We start from the raw sequence: 20,972 nt of genomic DNA, 5'->3' as shown, positions 1-20,972 counted from the left end.
TTTTTAATTTCCGTTCCGGTTATGGTTAAGTGAGTTAAGTTATGGTATTGTTTCAATGTAAAATTTGGATAAAATTATTTTAATAATTTAATAAATTAAGTATATGATACAATTAATTAAGGTTTTAGTCGAGATAAAAAAGTCAATAGCACGAGCGGGATTCGAACCCACGATCTTCGGCTTGATACGCCGCTGCTCTACCACTTGAGCTATCGTGACCTTGATCCACTCGGACATTAACTTCCTATCTCAACCGCACCTGTTGAATTTTCCCTCCTTTTTGCCTAGCCTAAGAGGCCTATCTAGCCGAAGATCGTGGGTTCGAATCCCGCTAATGCCATTGACTTTATTATCTCGACTAAAAACCTTCATTAATTGTAATATATTAATTGGTCAAGCGAACCACGAAATTAGTGAATTTATTGAATTAAATTAATTATATTTCACTAAAGCTCTCCGTGGCCATTTTATTTGTCGCCGAGAATCAAATAGATTACACGATACTTGAAAAATGGCAAAAAGGAGGGGAAATTCAAAAGGTGATGTTGAGATGGGAAGTTAGTGTCCGAGTGGATAGAAGTCACGATAGCTCAAGTGGTAGAGCAGCGGCACATCTAGCCAAAGATCGTGGGTTCGAATCCCGCTCGTGCCATTGACTTTTTTATCTCGACTAAAAACCTTAATTAATTGTAATATATTAATTGGTCAAGCCGACCACGAAATTAGTGAAATTAACTATATGGTTGATTTTAGTCACGCCCATGCTAAACTTTTTTTGAGCAAGTGACAGGAATTGGCTTTTAGATTATCGATGTCTTCCAAAGTAAGGAAGAAAAAATGGGGAGGTAATTTAAATAAAATTCTCAGGCACAAAATACTTTAACAATAGACGTCTTTTGTTTAAAAGGGACCGATAGATCTATCTGTAACTATAAATGGAACCAAAGCCAAAAACATTGTAATAAATGTTATTAAAATAATAAACTTCGTTTTTATTAATCAAGTTGCTAATAAAGGTTCAAAAAAGGCGAAGTTTGCAAAATAAGTGTTTCTGAAGTGGCACAAAAAAGTAATTTATGCATGTGAAAATAATTTGTGGGTTGAGTAATGAGTACTCAAAAAGCCATCGATGTGTAGACTATCGATATGGTGGTCGTACCACCATCGATTGTGGGGTTCCGATGTTTAATCGATGGTGACCATCGATATTTTTCTATCGATGCTCATCCCTAATCCAAAAACATTTAAAAAAAAAGTCGTGTTGGCTATTTGAGTATGTAGCTAAAAGCAAAAATTATTACCTCCTACTTAAAAAGGAAAAGTCATCAGAAAGAAACGGACTGGGCGAAGGAAAAAAGAGAAAGAAAGAGAGAGGTAGAAGGTAGGACGTAAATGAACAATAGTAATAAAAAATGGTATATTAGGGAAAAAACAGTAAAACCCTATAGCTAACGGGTTATGATAAAAAATCCCTTATATTCAAAAATTCAGAGAAATAGAAAAAGGTAGCGATAGAAATAAAGGGAGAGGGCAAAAGAAAGTAAGAGAGATAGAAAGGGTGAGGGCGAAAGAAAGAAAACAAGAAAGTGAGAGAGTGAGAGAGGGAGAGAGAGAATTGAGTTAGACAGAAAGGTAGATAGACACAGATAGAGGGATAAAAGGTTAGAAAGAGAGAGAGAGAGAGAGAGAGAGGAAAGAAAACAAGAAAGTGAGAGAGTGAGAGAGGGAGAGAGAGAATTGAGTTAGACAGAAAGGTAGATAGACACAGATAGAGGGATAAAAGGTTAGAGAGAGAGAGAGAGAGAGAGAGAGAGAGAGAGAGAGAGAGAGAGAGAGTGTGAGAGAGGTAGAAGGTAGGACGTACGTAAACAAGAGTAATTAAAAAAATGGTATATCAGAATGAAAATAGAAAAACCCCATTGCTAGAGACTTATGAAAAGAAAATTAAATTACTTTAAAAAATCCAGGGAATTCGAAATAAGGTAGCGATAGAAAGAAAGGTTGAGGGCGAAAGAAAGAAAGAGAGAGAGAGAGAAAGGGAGAGGACAAAAGAAAGAAAGATGGAAAGTGGGAGAGGGTGAGAGAGAGAGAGAGAGAGAGTGTGAGAGTGAGAGAGAGAGAGAGAGAGAGAGAGAGAGAGAGAGAGAGAGAGAGAGGTAGAAGTTGGACGTAAATGAAGAAGAGTAATTAAAAAATGGTATATCAGGAAAAAAATAATAAAAACCTATTGCTAGCGACTTATGAAAAGAAAATTATGTTACATTCAAAAATCCGGGGAAATAGAAAAAAAGTTAGCGATAGAAAGCAAGGGAGAGGGCGAAAGAAAAAAAGGAAGAAAGAGAAAGGGAGAGGACAATAGAAAGAAAGAGGGAAAGAGGGAGAGAATGAGTGAGAGAGGGTGTGAGAGAGATAGAGGTAGAAAGTTGGACGTAAATGAAGAAGAGTAATTAAAAAATGGTATATCTGGGAAAAAAATAGTAAAAACCTAATGCTAGAGGCTTATGAAAAGAAAAATTCTTAGGTTTTTCGTGTTTGCCTGAACTATTCTTACGAGTTGTAACTAATATTTTTACTATTTTTTTCTCTCTTGTAATATTATGTTCCTCATTCACTATTTTTTCCTCCACCCTTTTATTTATCATTCCATTGCCTGCAGAACTTAAACAGGATCTACCTCAAGGGTGTCCATAGCACCAACTTTTTTTATATAAATATAGTAATATATATATATATTTTCCCAAAGGGTAAATTCACACGATCTCGCATAATTCCGATATGCTTTTCACAATAGGATTTTTTTTTTTATCAACTTTACTAGACCAAAAAAAATACGATTGGTACAAATTTTTTTCTGGTCTATTAAAGTTGATAAAAAAATAATTCCTATTGTGAAAAGCATATCGGAATTATGCGAGATCGTATGAATTTACCCTTTGGGAAAATCTCGACATATTTCGTACGAAAAAAGATCAGATTTTCTTATATGTTATGAATTATTGCGTTTTACCTTGGTAAAATCTATACGGGCTTTTATTCGGAAAAATCGCTCGACTCTACACACATCACGTACTCCTGGGAATTCACAACCTAAGAAAAGGCGAAAACCGATCTTCCTCTAATCCTCTCACTTTGTCTAACAACAAGTCCTGAAATACAAACGCTAAAAATAAAGGTGTGAATATAAAACCTTGATACTCTGAAATATGAAACCTTGCTGAAATGAATGGTACGTAAAACGGAAAGAATGTACATAAAAAAGAGAGAGTGGGTGTATTTAGGTTAAAATTGCATCCGTTAAGGGCGACAAGATTAAAATATCTACATAAATCCTTGAGTCCGCCAGGTGAAGTTCACATTCACATTATTCCAAAGTATACGATATTCCTTAAAGTAGTTAGGGGGAAGCCTCGTTTTCATGTGAATAAATCAACTACCATAGAATAGTCAATATTTCTCTGAAGAGTGGGGGATAATTCCAAATTTACTTTAATAAATTACACTCATACACCACCATTCAACCTACTCCTACGTTCTCGATATTTCTCGGAGTAATTGGTGATAAACTCCTCCATTCGTGCTAATACATACATTCATTTTAATGAATGTATTTTATGCAAACTCCTTTAGGCTTTTTTAAATTGATGTAAGGTGCTAATGAGTTGGCTGTTCTAAGCAGTTTGATGAGGAATTTACAAATTGACACATCTCACAAACTGCAAATGTGTTAGAAAGAGAAAGACGGAAAGAGAGAATGAGAGTGAGAGTATGAGCAAGAAGGAGAGAGAGAAAGAGAAAGATAGAAGTTAGGACGTAAATGAACAGTAGTAATAAAAAATGGTTCATCAGGAAAAAAACAGTAAACCTTATATCTTGAGACATGAGAAGAAAATTCAGTTACATTAAAAAGTCCAGCGAGATAAACAAAAGAAGCGATAGAAAGAAACGGACAAGGCGAAAGAAAAAAGAAAGAGATAAAGAGAGAGGTAGAAGGTAGGACGTAAATGAACAATAGTAATAAAAAATGGTGTATTAGAAAAAACCCTATACCTAAAGACTTATGAGAAGAAAATTAAGTTACATTCAAAAATTTGGAAATAGAAAAAAGGTAGCGATAGAAAAAAGGGAGAGGGCGGAAGAAAAAAAGAAAGACGGAGAGAGAGAGAAAGTGAGAGAGAGAGAGAGAGAGAGGAAGGGAGGGAGAGGGAGAGATAGATAGGGAAAGAGAGATCGATAATTAGATAGATAGATAGAGAGAGAGAGAGAGTGAGAGAGTGAGAGAGAGAGAGAGTGAGAGAGAGGTAGAAGGTAGGACGTAAGTAAACAAGAGTAATTAAAAAAATGTATATCAGAATGAAAATAGAAAAACCCCATTGCTAGAGACTTATGAAAAGAAAATTAAATTACTTTAAAAATCCAGGAAAGAAAGAGAGAGAGAGAAAGGGAGAGGGCAAAAGAAAGAAAGATGGAAAGTGGGAGAGGGTGAGTGAGAAAGAGAAAGAGAGTGTGAGAGTGAGAGAGAGAGAGAAAGAGAAAGAGAGAGAGTGTGTGAGAGTGTGAGAGAGAGAAAGAGAGAGAGTGATGAGAGAGAGAGAGGGTGAGGTAGAAGGTTGAACGTAAATGAAGAAGAGTAATTAAAATATCGTTTATCAGGAACAAAATAGTAAAACCCTATGCCTCGAGAAATATGAAAAGAAAATTAAATTACATTAAAAAATCCAGTGAAATAGAAGGAAAGAAAAAGAGACAGAGAAAGGGAGAGGGCGAAAGAAAGAAAGAGAGAGAGTGAGAGAGTGAAACAGTGAGAGAATGAGAGAGAGAGAGAGTGAGCTTCAAGTAAACAAGAGTAATTAAAAAATGGTATATCAGGAAAAAAATAGTAAAACCCTATTGTCAGAGACTTACGAAAAGAAAATTAATTTACTTTCAAAAATCCAGGGAAATAGAGAAAAGGTAGCGATAGAAGGCAAGGGAGATGGTGAAAGAAAGAAAGAAAGAGAAAGGGAGAGGGCGAAAGACCGAGGGGAAGAGGGAGAGAATGAGTGAGAGAGAGTGTGAGAGAGAGGGACGTAGAAAGTTGGACGTAAATGAAGAAGAGTAATTAAAAAATAGTATATCAGGAAAAAAATAGTAAAAACCTATTGCTAGAGACTTATCAAAAGAAAATTATGTTACATTCAAAAATCCAGGGAAATACAAAAAAGGTAGCGATAGAAAGAAAGGGTAGGGCGAAAGAAAGAAAGGGAGAGAGAGAGTGAGAAAGGGAGAGGGTAAAAGAAAGAAAGAGGGAAAGAGGGAGAGAATGAGTGAGAGAGAGTGTGTGAGAGAGAGAGGTAGAAAGTTGGTCGTAAATGAAGAAGAGTAATTAAAAAATGGTATATCAGGATAAAATAGTAAAACCCTATTGTCAGAGACTTACGAAAAGAAAATTAATTTACTTTCAAAAATCCAGGGAAATAGAGAAAAGGTAGCGATAGAAGGCAAGGGAGATGGTGAAAGAAAGAAAGAGAGAGAAAGGGAGAGTGCGAAAGAAACAAAGAGGGAAAGAGGGAGAAGATGAGTGGGAGAGAGAGAGAGAGCGTGTGTGAGAGAGAGAGGTAGAAGGTAGGTCGTAAGTAAACAAGAGTAATTAAAAAAATGGTATATCAGGATGAAAATAGTAAAACCCTATTGCTAGAGACTTATGAAAAAAAACTTAAGTTACATTCAAAAATCCAGGGAAATAGAAAAAAAAGGTATCGATAGAAAGCAAGGGATAGGGCGAAAGAAAAAAAAGGAGAGAGACAGGAAGAGGGAGAGGGAGAGAGAGAGAGAAAGAGAGATTAATGCTGCTAACAACACAAATAGTGAGAACCAGGGACAGTGCTGAATCTTGTAATTTAGCTGGAAAACATCAATTAATATAGTATTTTTTCCATTTATGATGTCTGGTTATACTATTAAAAGAAAAAGTATATAAATTTCAAACTAAAATTTTATAACTAAGTCTTATCTTTTTAATTCAAAATTCCCAACTAAAAATGGATCAAGGAAGTTCTCTAAATGTAAAGGTTTTTAGTTGAAACGTCAAAAACTAAGTCATGATTAGATTTAACTCCTCTTTTATCATGGAGTAAAAAGGGATATAAAAAACTTGTAGTACAACCTTAATCAACCTATATTGATTTCGTTGAGGGTGACGCTCAATCAAAGTGAAAACTTTCAGTTTCACCTCATCAAGCAGACTATTCTCGCCCGCCCCAAAAGATCCACAAGCACCGCTACGAAGTTGGTGCCCCTGTTTGTTCGTCGGGGCGTTTAAAATTTGTTTTAATTACAATTTTGCACCGCTAGCCCTTGTATACGAGACTTTCCTTAAGAAACAAACCTCATTATTAAAAGTAATTAACGCGAAGAAAATTTTTTATCTCGTCTAATGACCAATTTGTCTAAAGTTAAAATTGAATATAGTCGCGGAGATTCTTAAGAACAGGTTTTTTAACCGGCCAAGTCCTTAAAGATACAAATTGTTCAATAAACTACGACAATATATGGATCTTGTAAAAAAATACATTTTTATTTTTTGTTTTTTTACTAGAGACTTCCTGAAAATAATAGAATTGATTTAATAGAACGATGATAGTGGATTTCTTTTTATTTTACTTTATCATAGATCGTCTTTTAACTTTTTTTGTTATAGCGAGTAATAATGTAAGTCTAGTGTAGAAAATATTACAGTTGTTATTTTTTGTTTTTTAGAAAACAGGCCTTAACTGGCCAGTTGGATTAGGCTCGTTGAGATATTTACAAGGATCCGGGTAATTAGGGGGTTGGTTTGTGCATGTTTAAATTGGGGTGGGTTGATAATGCAGAGAGGGACGAGATATTGGCGGTGGAGCTAGACTGCTATGACTCCATTAGCGACGGCTGCATTATTAAAACCCGGCTCCTCTAATACACCTCCATCACCCGACTAGCGGAAAAACGGAAAAGGGTCACGATTCCGTCAGACAATAACATAAAATAGGAAAGCCAACTATAAATTTTTTCCCCGTAAAATATTTCCCTCTGCCCATTTCCGTCGAAAAAAGAGCGTAACGCGTGTTAACAAAAAACTTTTAATATCTGATTTTTTATTTTACAAAAAACAACGGTATAAATTGTTTCTTCTTGCACACTTCTACGTAAATATCAAAGAACTCAATTATTAACACAGCCAAACAACAAAATTAACGACATACATATGGCCACAATACATTAAAAAAAAATCTTAAACATATAAATCACTGCTAGCATTAAAAACATTAAGACACTAACAAAAAAATTACACCAATTAAAACTCAGTGCCGCCAACATAATACCTACAGACACCCAAAAAAATTGAACGCATCTCACGATCTCCAAATAATCATCGGCTAACGGTCACTAAACACCACACATTTCTACACGAGAAGAACGAAGAACATGGGATTCTATGAGTAGATTTCACCAAGCACACCAAGCAAAGAGTATTTTGAACGGCAGCGCCGACAATGAGAAGAACAACGGCAAAAAAGGAGGGAAACTTCAAAAGGTGGGGTTGAGATGAGAAGTTAGTGTCCGAGTGGATCGAAGTCACGATACTCAAGTGGTAGAGCAGCGGCGTATTTCGCGGAAGGCCGTGGGTTCGAATCCCGCAAGTGCCATTGACTTTTTTATCTTAAGTAAAACCTTAATAAAAGTTTAATTGATTGAAAAGAATGAGAAAAACTTGCATTGGCTATCAATCAGAGAACTTTTTTTTTGAAATGCAGGGAATACAAGATTTTTCCTTCTCACATCAAAAAAAACTTTAACTTCACAACTTCCCAAAATTAACACAACCAAACACCAAAATTAACGACATACATAAGGTCACAATAAATTTCAAAAGAAACATCTTAAACATAGAAATCATTACTAGCATTAAAAATATTATGACCCTAAGAGAAAAGTTTTATTTATTTTTATTTTTTTAAATATTTTTTTTATTTATTTTTTTTTAAATTTATTTATTTTTATTTTTTTAAAATTGGCCTTATGATCTTTGCATATTAGCCATGACGAATCTCTTATATATGTTGTTCAAATTGGGGGTTATCGGGAAAAAAGGGCCAGAGGCGACGGTGGGAATCGAACCCACGACCGCGGCGTGAGAGTCTCTCATGCTAACCACTCAGCTACCGCGGTCCCCCTAAGAGAAAAGTTACACCAATTAAAACTCAATGCCGCCAACATAATAACTACTGACGCCCTATAAAAAAAATTGACCGAATCTAACGATCTTCAAATAATCATTAACTAGATCAACTAGGTCACTAAACACCACACATCAATTATTAAACTTCTGAAAAAAAGTTATGATTTTTACAAAATTTGTACGTTATGAAAAATGTAATTTGACTTAACCTTGCAAAATCTAACATGGTCATTTTTAAAAAGGGGGAAATTTCAAGGCATTACCTTCACGTGTTGAAATTTCATAATATCATCAACATCTTTATGTTACTCTTACACCTCATTTTTCCTTCCAATATCGTTTAAATCAGTGTAGTCTTATTTAACAAAATGTTTGGTGGTTTATTGTTAAATTACTACATTTTCGTTTAGAACGTTTTGTGGTCCGATTGGCCAGTTAAATTCTTTTCGATTAATTAATTTTTAAGTAAGCTATGTTGAGATAAAAAAGTCAGTGCCACGAGGGGGATTCGAACCCAAGACCGTCGGCTAAATACGGCGCTGCTCTACCACTTGAGCTATCGTGAGTTCGATCCACTCAGACAGTAACTTCCCATCTCAACATCACCTTTTGAATTTTCCCTCCTTTTTGCCATTTTTCAAATGTCGTGTAATCGGATTGGATTCTCGGCGACAAATGAAATGGCCACGGTGAGCTTTAGTGAACTATACTTTATTAAATCGATTAGGTTTCGTAGTCCAATAGACCAATTAAATTCTTTTCAATTAATTAATCTTTAAGTAAGGTATTGGTTATCCCGCTCGTGGTACTGACTTTTTTTATCTCACCCAATACCTTACTTAAAGTTTAATTAATTGAAAAGAATCCCACTGAAAGTTAACATATTTTATGCTTTCTATGATGAAATATAGATGCCATGTTTGGGCATATCAACCGTATGAGGTGTTTGATAAAAGTTCAGAAATTTTTTATCAAAAAGCTTCTAGGTCTCCTTTTCTAAATTCCTAGCTATATGTTGTATTTGGAGACATCCTCAGATCTATTGTTCTCTACAATAAGTCCTGAAAATGCTTAATCTTCCTGATTTCCGTCTTTCAAATACTGCTTTTCAGATAATAAACTGTTCTGGTTCTCCCAACGTATATGCTAATAATATCGCCGTATAAAAACATAATCTTGATTCTCTTCTTGCAAGATCAGTGAACGAGTTGTGTTTGTGTTAATTTATCGGAATGAATGTAATTTTTTAGCGTGAAAGTAAGGGGTTGCTTATAACCCCGCCCCGAGGAATATCGAGTATTCTGGGGGAATGAATGTGACCAGACATCTATGTTTGTGGTGATGTATATATATGTATTTTATGTTTTGTTTTTATTCTGTATTTGACAACCTGAGGTACAAACGTAGTATATATCTGAAATCAGAGAGTCAGTAACCAGATTGAGATGCTCAAATGGCTGCAGTTTAAATCAAAATATGCGCGAAAGAAAAGAAAAAGATGGAAAACACGCAGAGGGCCGCGGTGACCTCAGCTGTTTGTTGGCCCATAAACTTCCCACTTATATATATATCATCCTCAAAATGAGACATTCTTTAATTATGACTGAAAAATATTTAATCTTCCTGATTCTCTCTTTCAAATACTGCTCTTAGGATAATAAAATATATTCTGGTTCTCCCACTGGCTTACTCTGTTTTCTAAATATTCCAACCCACATAACTTAAATTACCTGAATTGTTAATAATAACTCAGAAGAGAAGCTTAATACTGATTCTATTTCGCAAATTTAGTTAATGTCAACTTGAGAATTCTGTGAGGCTTTTATGAAAATTGCTTTCCGTGGATCTTATCATCACAGTTAGCTACTACCTTTTAGTTCTATTTTGTGTTCGATTGGGTTTCCACGATTTGTGAAAACAGAAGGAAAAGAACTATTTGACTATTCTGCATCTTCAACTAAGTCAAAGACCACTGGTGCTGACAATCTGATTTTAATCAGCATTAAAATCCGGACAATTTTTGTTGAGTTTTTGAAATGATGTGTGAACTACATTGGTTAAATTATCTCCGCATTGGAGGCTTCTATTTGAAATTCTAAGGTCAGAGAGGACCCGTTTAATTTTATAGAAAAATGGACAATTTAAAAATTTCAACACCTTTCTGAAATGAATGAAATTTCCAAATAAGGAAAATTAATTAAGGTTTTTAGTTGAGATAAAAATGTCAGTGTCACGAACGGGATTCGAACCCACGACCTTCGGCTAAATCCGCCCGTACTCTACCACTTGAGCTATCGTGACTTCAATCTTCTCGGAAGAGTGGTAGATTTGCGGCGAATCGAGCCGAAGGTCGTGGGTTTGAATCCCGCTCGTGATACTGACTTTTTTAAATTTATTATATTTACTAATTATATACTTGGTTGGTATCATTTTCTTTTTTTAACCGTTCATTGCATTTAGCCAGTATCTATTCTAAATATTACACCTTTGTGTAATTAAATTGCCAAAAATCTACAATAAAGATACACTTTTTATTTATGGTCTTCAACAGCTGAAAAAGTTTAAAAGAGATAGATGACCAACATTCTCATGCTTATTCTATCAATCCCGATAAAAAACTCCACACATATGCAACAACTCGCAAGTTTTTCAGCAAACCCAGACCAGTAGCGGACGTCAGAAACTCCGGATCCATCTCTCCTGCCTGAAAAATGGTTGAAGAAATAGTTCAGACTCAAGAAAAACCAATTTCTAGAATCCTTTACTCTTCAATTCCATTACAACTTTGTTCCTCTCCGTGGAACCAAATATCATCCACTACTTGGGATTTTATTGTATAAAAGTCTTGAACTTCACTGGACTCAAAAACATAGAAACATACGATGATCTACGGAAAAACTATTTGGCAGGTTAAAATCCTCACTGAATACTGGCTACTTTGACTAAATTACACACCCTGATTCGAAAGGCATTCTAAAATCCATTATGTAACTATAAGGTAAAGGAAGAAGTGTTCCATTTTTTAGCAGAATGCAAAATTTAAAAAAAAAATACGCTCCACTCAGGCCGCAGTTTTTTGTTTAGAGATGAACTAACCACTGAATTTTGGGGGCCGCAGTAGCCGAGTGGTTAAGGCGTCAGACTCTCGGCTAGTAGATCCCGCGGTCGTGAGTTCGATACCCAACATCGCCTCTGGACATTTTTCTGACGCCGAACGGGACCGGTGGCCGTAATTGAAATAAATTGATACGGCATCAATGGAAAGAGCGGGATCAGATCTCAGCGACCCTGAATTTGGTCCCAACCCCCTTCAAAAATGAGTTTCTTCGATGGAAGAACACCGGCACACCGAAAGTTCAAATTCAAACTTGTGTTGCGAGCTCAGCTGCAGTGCGCAGGAGGGAACTTCTCCAGTTCCTGGTATCCATTGTTAAAAAAACACTGAAAAAAATGTCATGTGTGACAATGTATATTTATCTTAAACAACTAAAGGTTGTACAATTTGATTTCAATTTTTTATTAATTTTTTTTTCTTTAGTTTCATGTTCTTGAAATTACAATTAATTAAGGTTTTTTAGTTGAGATGAAAAAAAGGTGGGGTTGAGATGGGGAGTTGATGTCCGAGTGGATCGAGGTCACGATAGCTCAGGTGGTAGAGCAGCGGCGAATCAAGCCGAAGGTCGTGGGTTCGAATCCCTCTCGTGCCATTGACTTTTTTTCATCTCAACTAAAAAACCTTAATTAATTGTAATGTATTAATTGGTCAAGCGGACCACGAAATTAGTGAATTGAAGTTCTTTAAATTTTTCTCCTTCTTTCACATTTTTTATTGTTCTGTTCTTCTGTTTTCGGTTTTCATTCACTTCCTGCAGCTGAAATTTTTCATGCTTAACATTGCTTATTTTGTAGCTATTTTATTTTTTATTACTAGTACAAATAAAGTCCTATTCTTACTATGATTGGCTGACTCCTTCCAGGCAATACATAAAGATTTTATGAAAAAAAAATGCGGAAAAAGTAGTATACAATTGTAATAAATTTTTACCAAGGTGTGATTTGACGATAGTCAACCAGTTTTCGTTCGTATAGATCTGTTTTAAAGCCATATCACACGGCTTAAGCGAACTTTGACTTAAAGGAACCCGGACAGAGGGCCAATTGTTAACCAAAACACCTGACATTCCTAATCATCCTAATGGCAGGTAATTAACTCAGCCAACAGCATATTAATTACTTACTGCCTTTAGATCGGTTATTCACTTAACGGTAATTAATATGCACCTTGGTATACTATACACGGCGTATTATTAATAAAACATAAAATATTAACATGGTTTTATTTTTTTTCGCAATTCCAAGTTTTTGACTTTATAGTAAATTACCGGCCTCGAGAAACACCCACTTCGTGTGTTGTCAGACCGGGGGCAGACCTGGGTCTGATCCTTCCAGTCACCGAGGTTTAGCTGCAGGGATGCCAACTCTAGCTCACGCTTAAATACATTGTTTGTTTATTTACGAACCATACACACAATTGGGATGGTGAAGTACTGGAAATTCCACCATCACCTTTTATACCTATTAAAAAACTAAGCTCAGTGAACATCGATGTAGTACTCAATGATCCTATATACACTTACGCTAATAAATACATTCATTTTCGACATACGCTAGGGCCATAAAACTCGCACAACACAAACTTTTCGCACTATACACTATCATTAATATATACTATAAACAAAAATCCCCCCCCAAAAAAAAAATTTTGCTCTCTATATGGAGCCAAGGAATTGCACCCTTCAATTTGGTGGAACACGACGTTCAATGTTTCACTTAATCCATATTTGTTTAGTCGTCGTAATTGACCATATTAATTATTCCAATTAATTATTCTTTTCATCTAAGGTTTCTGGTTGGGATGAAAAATTAGCGTCACGACCGGGATTCGAAACAACGACTTTCGGCTCAATACGCCGTTTCTCTAACCACTTGAACTACCTTAGATACCCTCGGACACCAACCTCCCATCTCAAGCTACAACCTCGAAGTCTCAATAGCTCAAGTGGTTAGAGCAGCGGCATATTGAGCCGAAGGTCGTGGGTTCGAATCCTGCTCGTGACGATAATTTTTCATCTCAACCAAAAACCTTAGATAAAAAGAATAATTAATTGGCGTTTCTCATAATGGCGGACACATACTCGTGCTTGGTCTAAAAGTAGTGTGATCCCCGCATGGCCTATTCTTAATCGCTTCAGGACAATCATTCTTCTACGGGTCCGTCTTCTAAGGGCCACCTTCGATATCTGATAAGCGAATAAATTAAAAGATTTCTTAATTTTTATATTTAATTTTAATTGTAATTAAGTTATATCCTGTTTTACCTAAGGATCAACTTTATTATTTTTTAAAATTCTGAAATTAAAAGAAGAAATTTTTATTTAATTATATATAGTGTTTAATTTTAATTGCAATTAATTTTCATACGAATTTTAACAGCCCCTTTATCTCTAGAATAAGTATTTCAGTTTTTCCCCAGTGCATGTTTGCATAATTTTAGGCATATGCTGATTTTTCTATTTTTCTGATTGCTGTTTCGTTTTAAATGTGTAAATTTTGCGTTCCCTACGCCATTGACGGGAAAAAATCTAATTAAATTCAGCAATAAAAAAAATCTCAAGACGATGAAAATTTAAAAACAAAAAATAAAACCATGGCGTCAATAATAATCGATGGATATAATATCTCGATGTACTTTATTAATGTAAAGTACGCAATAATCATCATTCCTGAAGTTGCACGAATTGTAACGTTGTTTAACAATTGTGAAATGTCATTAAATTAGAAAATGAGAAAAACCCAAATCTGGGCGTTTTGGCTCATTTTGCTATTTTCCAAAGTTATAAAGATTTTATTCATAGTGTACGTTCTTTTCGTCAGGACTCGGCTGTATAAACAGTTTATACCATAAAAACGGTTTACGAATGTGAAAAGTGAAATTCAAATGAGAAAAAGTCAAATCTTACGGTTCACAATTGTGTAAAATCGTGAAATTAGAAAATGAAAAAAAAGCCAAACGTTTTGGCCCATTTTGCGATTTTCCAAAGTTATAAAGATTTTATTCATATTGTATGTTTTTTAAACTTTTGGTTAACCAACCTAGGTCAAATACCCCTCATCCCCTTCCCTTCCAACCTACTACACAAATATACAAATCAAACGCTGTGTAACATTATGGCTTTATTACGTTGAATATTTGTTTATTGCCTTTTTAAATGCATGCTTAATACATTTACTCTCCCTAATGGGGTTCATGTGAAAGAATTTTTCTACCGATTTATTTTTTAGATTTCTTTAGTAACTTTAGTGGGGTTGCCGTGTTTCTAACCCACGTGGATGCAACTTCCTTAACTCTTTATCCTCAACCACTTACACTGTTATTACACCTCCAAACCCAACGTACTGGCCAACATCTACCCGTAAACTTCCTGATATAATAGATTATTTTATAACATCCGGAATCTCTTCAACCCATCTGGATATTTCAAATTCATTTGATTTTTCTTCTGATCATAGCCCAGTTCAATTAATTCAAAATTCTGCCCCTTCCATTGTACCAAAACATCCTTGCCTAATAACTGGACCTACAGATTGGAAAAATTTCCAAACAATAATAAACAAAAATGTTAACCTACACACATCTCTAAAAACTGCAGAAGAAATTGACAAAGCTGTAGACGATTTTACAAAATTAATACAGCATGCAGCATGGGTGTCAACCTCCATACCACCACCTCGAAATAATCAGCAGTTATTATTACCTCCACACATTCGGCTACTTCTAACTGAAAAGAGAAGGGCCAGGGCAATCTGGCAGCGTAACAGATATCCGAGTGATCATCGACGGATGAACCAACTCGCGAGAAAGCTGAAACAAGAACTGGCCAAACTTAGGGTTGAAATGGACAAACAATATACTATTTAGCTTTCCAAAACAGACAAGTCTTTGTGGTACTGTACCCGTAAGATCCTGATATAAGGACCATCCGCCTCCTATACGTAGTAACAACGCTTGGGCAAAATCCAATTCCGACATTGATAAATTGTTTTCAGAGCATCTTTCCACAATTTTTACTGCACACTATGACATACTTGATCATGACCATCAACTTAACATTGAACACGACTTGAATGTCCCGTTGCAACTCTCTTATCCTCCTAAAGCATTTACTCCATCAGACATACGACACACTATTAAACAATTACCTTCACGAAAAGCTCCACGTTATGATCTAATTAGAAAACAAATATTACAAAATTTGACCCACAGAGGCTTACTATTCTTAACATACCTATACAACGCTGTACTCAGGGCCACATATTTTCCATTGCAATGGAAGTTCTCTATAATTAAAATGATTCATATGCCAAATAAACCTTCTGATCTTCCAAATTCCTATCGACCCATTAGTCTCCTTTCTATCCTTGCCAAAATACTAGAAAAACTACTTCTCCGACGATTACTGCCAATACTTGAAAATTCTAATTTTATTCCAGATCATCAGTTTGGGTTCCGCACATTTCAACAATTACATCGTGTTGCTGACAATATAGCCTCTTCCCTCGAACAAAAACAGCATTGCTTGGGTGTCTTTCTTGATTTAGAACAGGCCTTCGATCGAGTCTGGCACTCGGGCTTGCTTTGGAAACTGAGGAACATCCTCCGTCATACGTACTATCTTATACTGAGATCTTATCTGACGGATCGATTTTGTCGAGTCCGTCAGGGAAATGAATTCTCACCTTATATACGCATAAGGGCGGGTGTTCCTCAGGGAAGCATACTTGGCCCTTTTCTATTTTCCATATACACTGCAGATATTCCTACACACGTTAACATTTCGACACACACATTCGCTGATGATACAGCGATTCTTACACGCAATTCGGACCCCTCAACTAACACTCAACACTTACAACAACATCTGAATGAATTAACAATATGGTTCACAAAGTGGAGAATAAAGGTAAACCTAACAAAAAGCACACAGATCAATTTTACCTTACGTAAAAATGTCTGTCCTGCGGTGAGTATAAATGGAATTCCATTGCCTAACACTGACCTTGTGCGTTATCTTGGACTTTTCATGGATAAACGACTGACTTGGAATCTCTGGGCGTACGGTTGTGAAGTGTGTGGCTCAACCAAGGATTCCAATTCCCAGCGTCTCCAATCAATCCAATCTAAAATTCTCCGTCAAATTATAAATGCTTCTTTTTGTGTTCAAATTGGGGGTTATCGGGAAAAAAGGGCCAGAGGCGACGGTGGGAATCGAACCCACGACCGCGGCGTGAGAGTCTCTCATGCTAACCACTCGGCTACCGCGGTCCCCCTTTTTACGTTTCAAATTACACTATCCATAAAGACCTACACATCCCGTTTGTACATGAACTCATCAAAACCCGATATAAAAAATTTCATCAATCACTGAACACACACAGTAATCTATTCGTACGAAATTTATCACTTCCAACCTGAAAATCCTCCAAGACTATTGAAGCGAAAGTTGCCCCGAGACCGTGTGAAGACTGAAGATATCAGTGTGAAGGAGTGTTACCACTGGGCAACTTCTCCTACAAGAGCCTCAAATGATAATTCAACATATACGAACATATTTACTTAATACGTCACTTGTAGTTGTAAATACCAAATAAATGTAATAAAAAAAATTTAGTAAATGACCATCTACTTATAAATTATTTTAGTCCAAGGACGATTGCTATGTAGTTGTTTGTTTAATTTTAATGCATATAAACTGTAAACTGTTTGATCAAATATAACCTTATTTTTTATATAATGGAAATTAAGTGATCTGTTCATATCAAAAGATATCTTTCAAAATATTCCTTTTTAAAATTTCCAAGGTGGCATGTGTAATTTAGATCTTTTCTGACTAATTATTCCACACCCCCCATACATTTTTAATGCCAACCAGGTATAAAATTAAAATCGCTTAGTATTTTTCTGAATCATACTGAAAAAACAAATCTTCTGAATTGTTTCCTCGGGGCATTTGGAAAAGTCTGACGTCGCAGCATCCTCCGGAACACGTACGTAATAAAAGTTTTCACATCCGGTCTCAGTATTTAATAAGTGATGTGACAAGGCCCTATGGAGCAGGACTTCAACTGCCTCTTTCTTCCTGGACCTGAGAAATGTTCAGAAAAAAGGCTGTTTTCATATGAAAAAGCGGCATTTTCAGTCAAATTTGGTACATCTTATTGACATAGACTCTGGGATAAATTGATTATTTATTAGCAGAGACTGTCTGTAAAAATTTGTGCGAATTATGTTAGTTATCCATTAGCCCTTGAATACTCAGTTTAAAAAAAATAAAGTCCGGTCGTAAAATCAATCCATACAGCTAATTAATAGTAAATTCAATTAAAATTTCAGGAAATTCTAAACAAATTTACTCACAGATATAAAAAATATTTTTTCTTTACCTATTCACATGTCTTCTATCTTCTATGTAATTTCTTAATCCCGTCCAAACAAAACTTCTCACGTTTTTCCTCCTTTCCTCGTTTTGCCTTCTAGAGACTTAAAATTTTCCTAATAATTAAATTTAAGAATAAGCCAGGAATAATGAAAATCTAAACTGCTGGCGCGTCTGCATAGACACGAAGGAGCGAGTGTTATTCTATTGGGAAAAATGCAATAATAATAATAATTACAATTAATTAAGGTTTTTAGTTGAGATAAAAAGTCAATGGCACGAGCGCGATTCGAACCCACGATCTTCGGCTAGATACGTCGCTGCTCTACCACTTGAGCTACGTGACCTCGATCCACTCGGACACTAACTTCCCATCTCAACCCCAACTTTTGAATTTTCCTTCCGTTTTGCCAGTCTAATCTATTTGATTCTCGGCGACAAATGAAATGGCCACGGAGAGCTTTATGAAGGTATACTTCATTTAAACTTATTAAATTCACTAGTTTCGTGGTCCGCTTGACCAATTAATATCTTTCAATTAATTAAGGTTTTAGTTGAGATAAAAAATGTCAAATGTTGTGTAATTGGATTGGATTCTCGACGACAAATGAAATGGGCACGGAGAGCTTTAAACAATGGCAAACACGAGGAAACCTCAAAAGGTGGGGTTGAGATAGGAAGTTAGTGTCCGAGTGGATCGAGGTCACGATAGCTCAAGTGGTAGAGCAGCGGCGTATCAAGCCGAAGACGGTGGGTTCGAATCCCGCTCATGAAACTGACTTTTTTATGTCAACCAATACCTTACTTAAAGAGTAATTAATTGAAAAGAATATATTTGGTCAACCGGACCTCGAAGCCTTATCGATATAAGATCAGCCTTTAACCCTTTGGACCCGAAAAGCAAAATTTGTCATGAATCGATAGATTTTCATCTCAACTAAAAAAAAACCTTAATTAATTGTCAAATAAACTGAACTTTAACTCTTGTATTTATTAAGTGTAATAATTAATATTGCACCTATTTATTAAAATAAAACAAGATAGTGTTGATGTGGCGGTTTTAATGTATCGGATCTAGATGGCATTGACAAAACACTAGGAATTATATTTTGTGACACACTGACTTTTTTATCTCAACGAAAAACCTTAATTATTGAAAGATATTAATTGGTCAAGCGGACCACGCAAACTGGTGAATTTAATAATAATAATAATTATGTACATTTTATTCATATCGTAAGACATTACTCCTTGGTACCGTGACCGTCGGAGGAGTTGCAATTTTTATTTTTTTTTATACAAACTTATTAGTTAGAATACATAATTAGCTATTGGAGTACATAATTAGATAGTACCAAGAACATTTCCATCATTATAAAGTGTTTATCGCCAATCCATCTGTATTATAGGAATTTTAAGAATTTGAAACGAAATTAGACTCCAGTATTAAATCATATCTATAGAACCATGCACTATTACAATAATTACATAACATGTCCCAACATTTTCCATTAAGAATTTCTATAACTTCTTCGAAAGATTACACTTCCCAAAATCCGATTTTCTGATTTCTGATAAGATTGGACATATACCTACAGAGTGCAAAATAGTTTCATTTTCTTTTCTATTACAGAGCGAGCATAAGTTAGATACCATTTTGAATGAGTATTTATTTAGATGGATTAACTCACATCTAGCTTGAAAAATTCAACTAATTTGGTCAGTTCTTAAGTCACAATTTACATATTTATTTACAGAATTCAGTTGCCTATATAAACTACATAAGTGAACTTTCTGTATATATTACAATTAATTAAGGTTTTTAGTTGAGATAAAAGTCAATGGCACGAGCGGGATTCGAACCCACGATCTTCGGCTTGATACGCCGCTGCTCTACCACTTGAGCTATCATGACCTCGATCCACTCGGACACGAACTTCCCATTTAACCGCACCTTTTGAATTTTACTTCCTTTTTGCCATTTTTCTGTATATACTGGTTTTTTAAGGTTAGCCTCACCTTCTCAAGGTTTTTTCTACTTTACTACTTTTTTCTACTTTCAATTTTTCTACTTTACAATCTGTGCTTTACAAGTCTGTTACAGTTATTCCATATTCCGTTTCCAACATTTTATATACTTCAAACCAATACTCATTTTTAAGTTTAATTTGATTTAAAAAGCAATTGGGGTACCGTTTTGATGGTCGACTGAGACATTTACGCAAATAATGTATATGTAGTTTTAAGGTATACAGGGTGTCACATTTCCTTATGACGAAACTCAGGGAATCGATTCTAATCTTCATTTGGAGCAAAAAATTCCCAGGAGAAAATTTTCGGGAAGTTTTCTATTTTGAAGATATTCGTCAATTTAGGTTTTTTCAACTTTTCATTACTTTACAACATAAAAACTCTTACAACTTCCAAAATTTTGAAACTACAACAAATCCAATTAAACCATTTGAAAGAACGCTAAATTTGCTGTAAGATACTTCTATTTGCAATAATCTGAATGATATAAAATGTTAGCCAATATCAGTTGGAACATGTCAAAATTACAAAATTTATAGTTTTGGTCATGATTGCACGTTCTAGTGAGGTTACAAAAAAATACCTACAACTTATCAAATTTCACAAAAACTTTTTCATCTAATATGCTTTACAAAGCAAGTTCTAATTGATTTATTTCTACCCTCTTTCAAATTTTTTTTATTTTTCAACTCTACCAGAACGTTATTTAAAAACGTAAAGGATATTAGATGAAAATTTTTTGTGAAATTTGACAAGTTGTAGGTATTTTTTGTAACCTCAGTAGAACGTGCAATCATGACCAAAATTTTAAATTTTGTAATTTTGACATGTTCCAACTGATATTGGCTAACATTTTATATCATTCAGATTATTGCAAATATAAGTATCTTACAGAAAATTTTGTAATTATTCAAATGGTGTAATTGGATTTGTTGTAGTCTCAACATTTTAGAAGTTTTAAGCGTTTTTATGTGGTCAGGTAGTGAAAAGTTGAAAACACATAAATTGACGAATATTTTCAAAATAGAGAACTTTTCGAAAATTTTCTCCTGGGCATTTTTTGCTCCAAACAAAGATTAGAATCGATTCCCTGAGTTTCGTCAGAAGGAACTGGGACACCCTGTATACAAAAACCGGGAACAATTCTAGCTCTAAGTACAAAAAATGACTATGTGTATGCGATGGTAAATTAAGCATTTTTTTTTTCAAAAAATACCTCTGCACTTACTCTACACGTTCCAGCTGCTCACACC

The 20,972-nt window shown here is 35.1% G+C and overlaps 1 protein-coding gene across 1 annotated transcript in view; it reads right to left on the bottom strand.

Moving 5' to 3' along the window:
• LOC106666907 (suppressor of lurcher protein 1-like) overlaps window positions 1–20,972 on the bottom strand; it is a 156,156-nt gene that overhangs the window by 119,242 nt on the left and 15,942 nt on the right. The gene's annotated exons all lie outside the window — the stretch shown is intronic.

Source organism: Cimex lectularius, unplaced genomic scaffold (assembly GCF_000648675.2).
Source record: "Cimex lectularius strain Harlan isolate CLEC.00 unplaced genomic scaffold, Clec_2.1 scaffold92, whole genome shotgun sequence".
Lineage (NCBI taxonomy): Eukaryota > Metazoa > Arthropoda > Insecta > Hemiptera > Cimicidae > Cimex > Cimex lectularius.
This window is presented reverse-complemented; position numbering and strand designations above follow the sequence as displayed.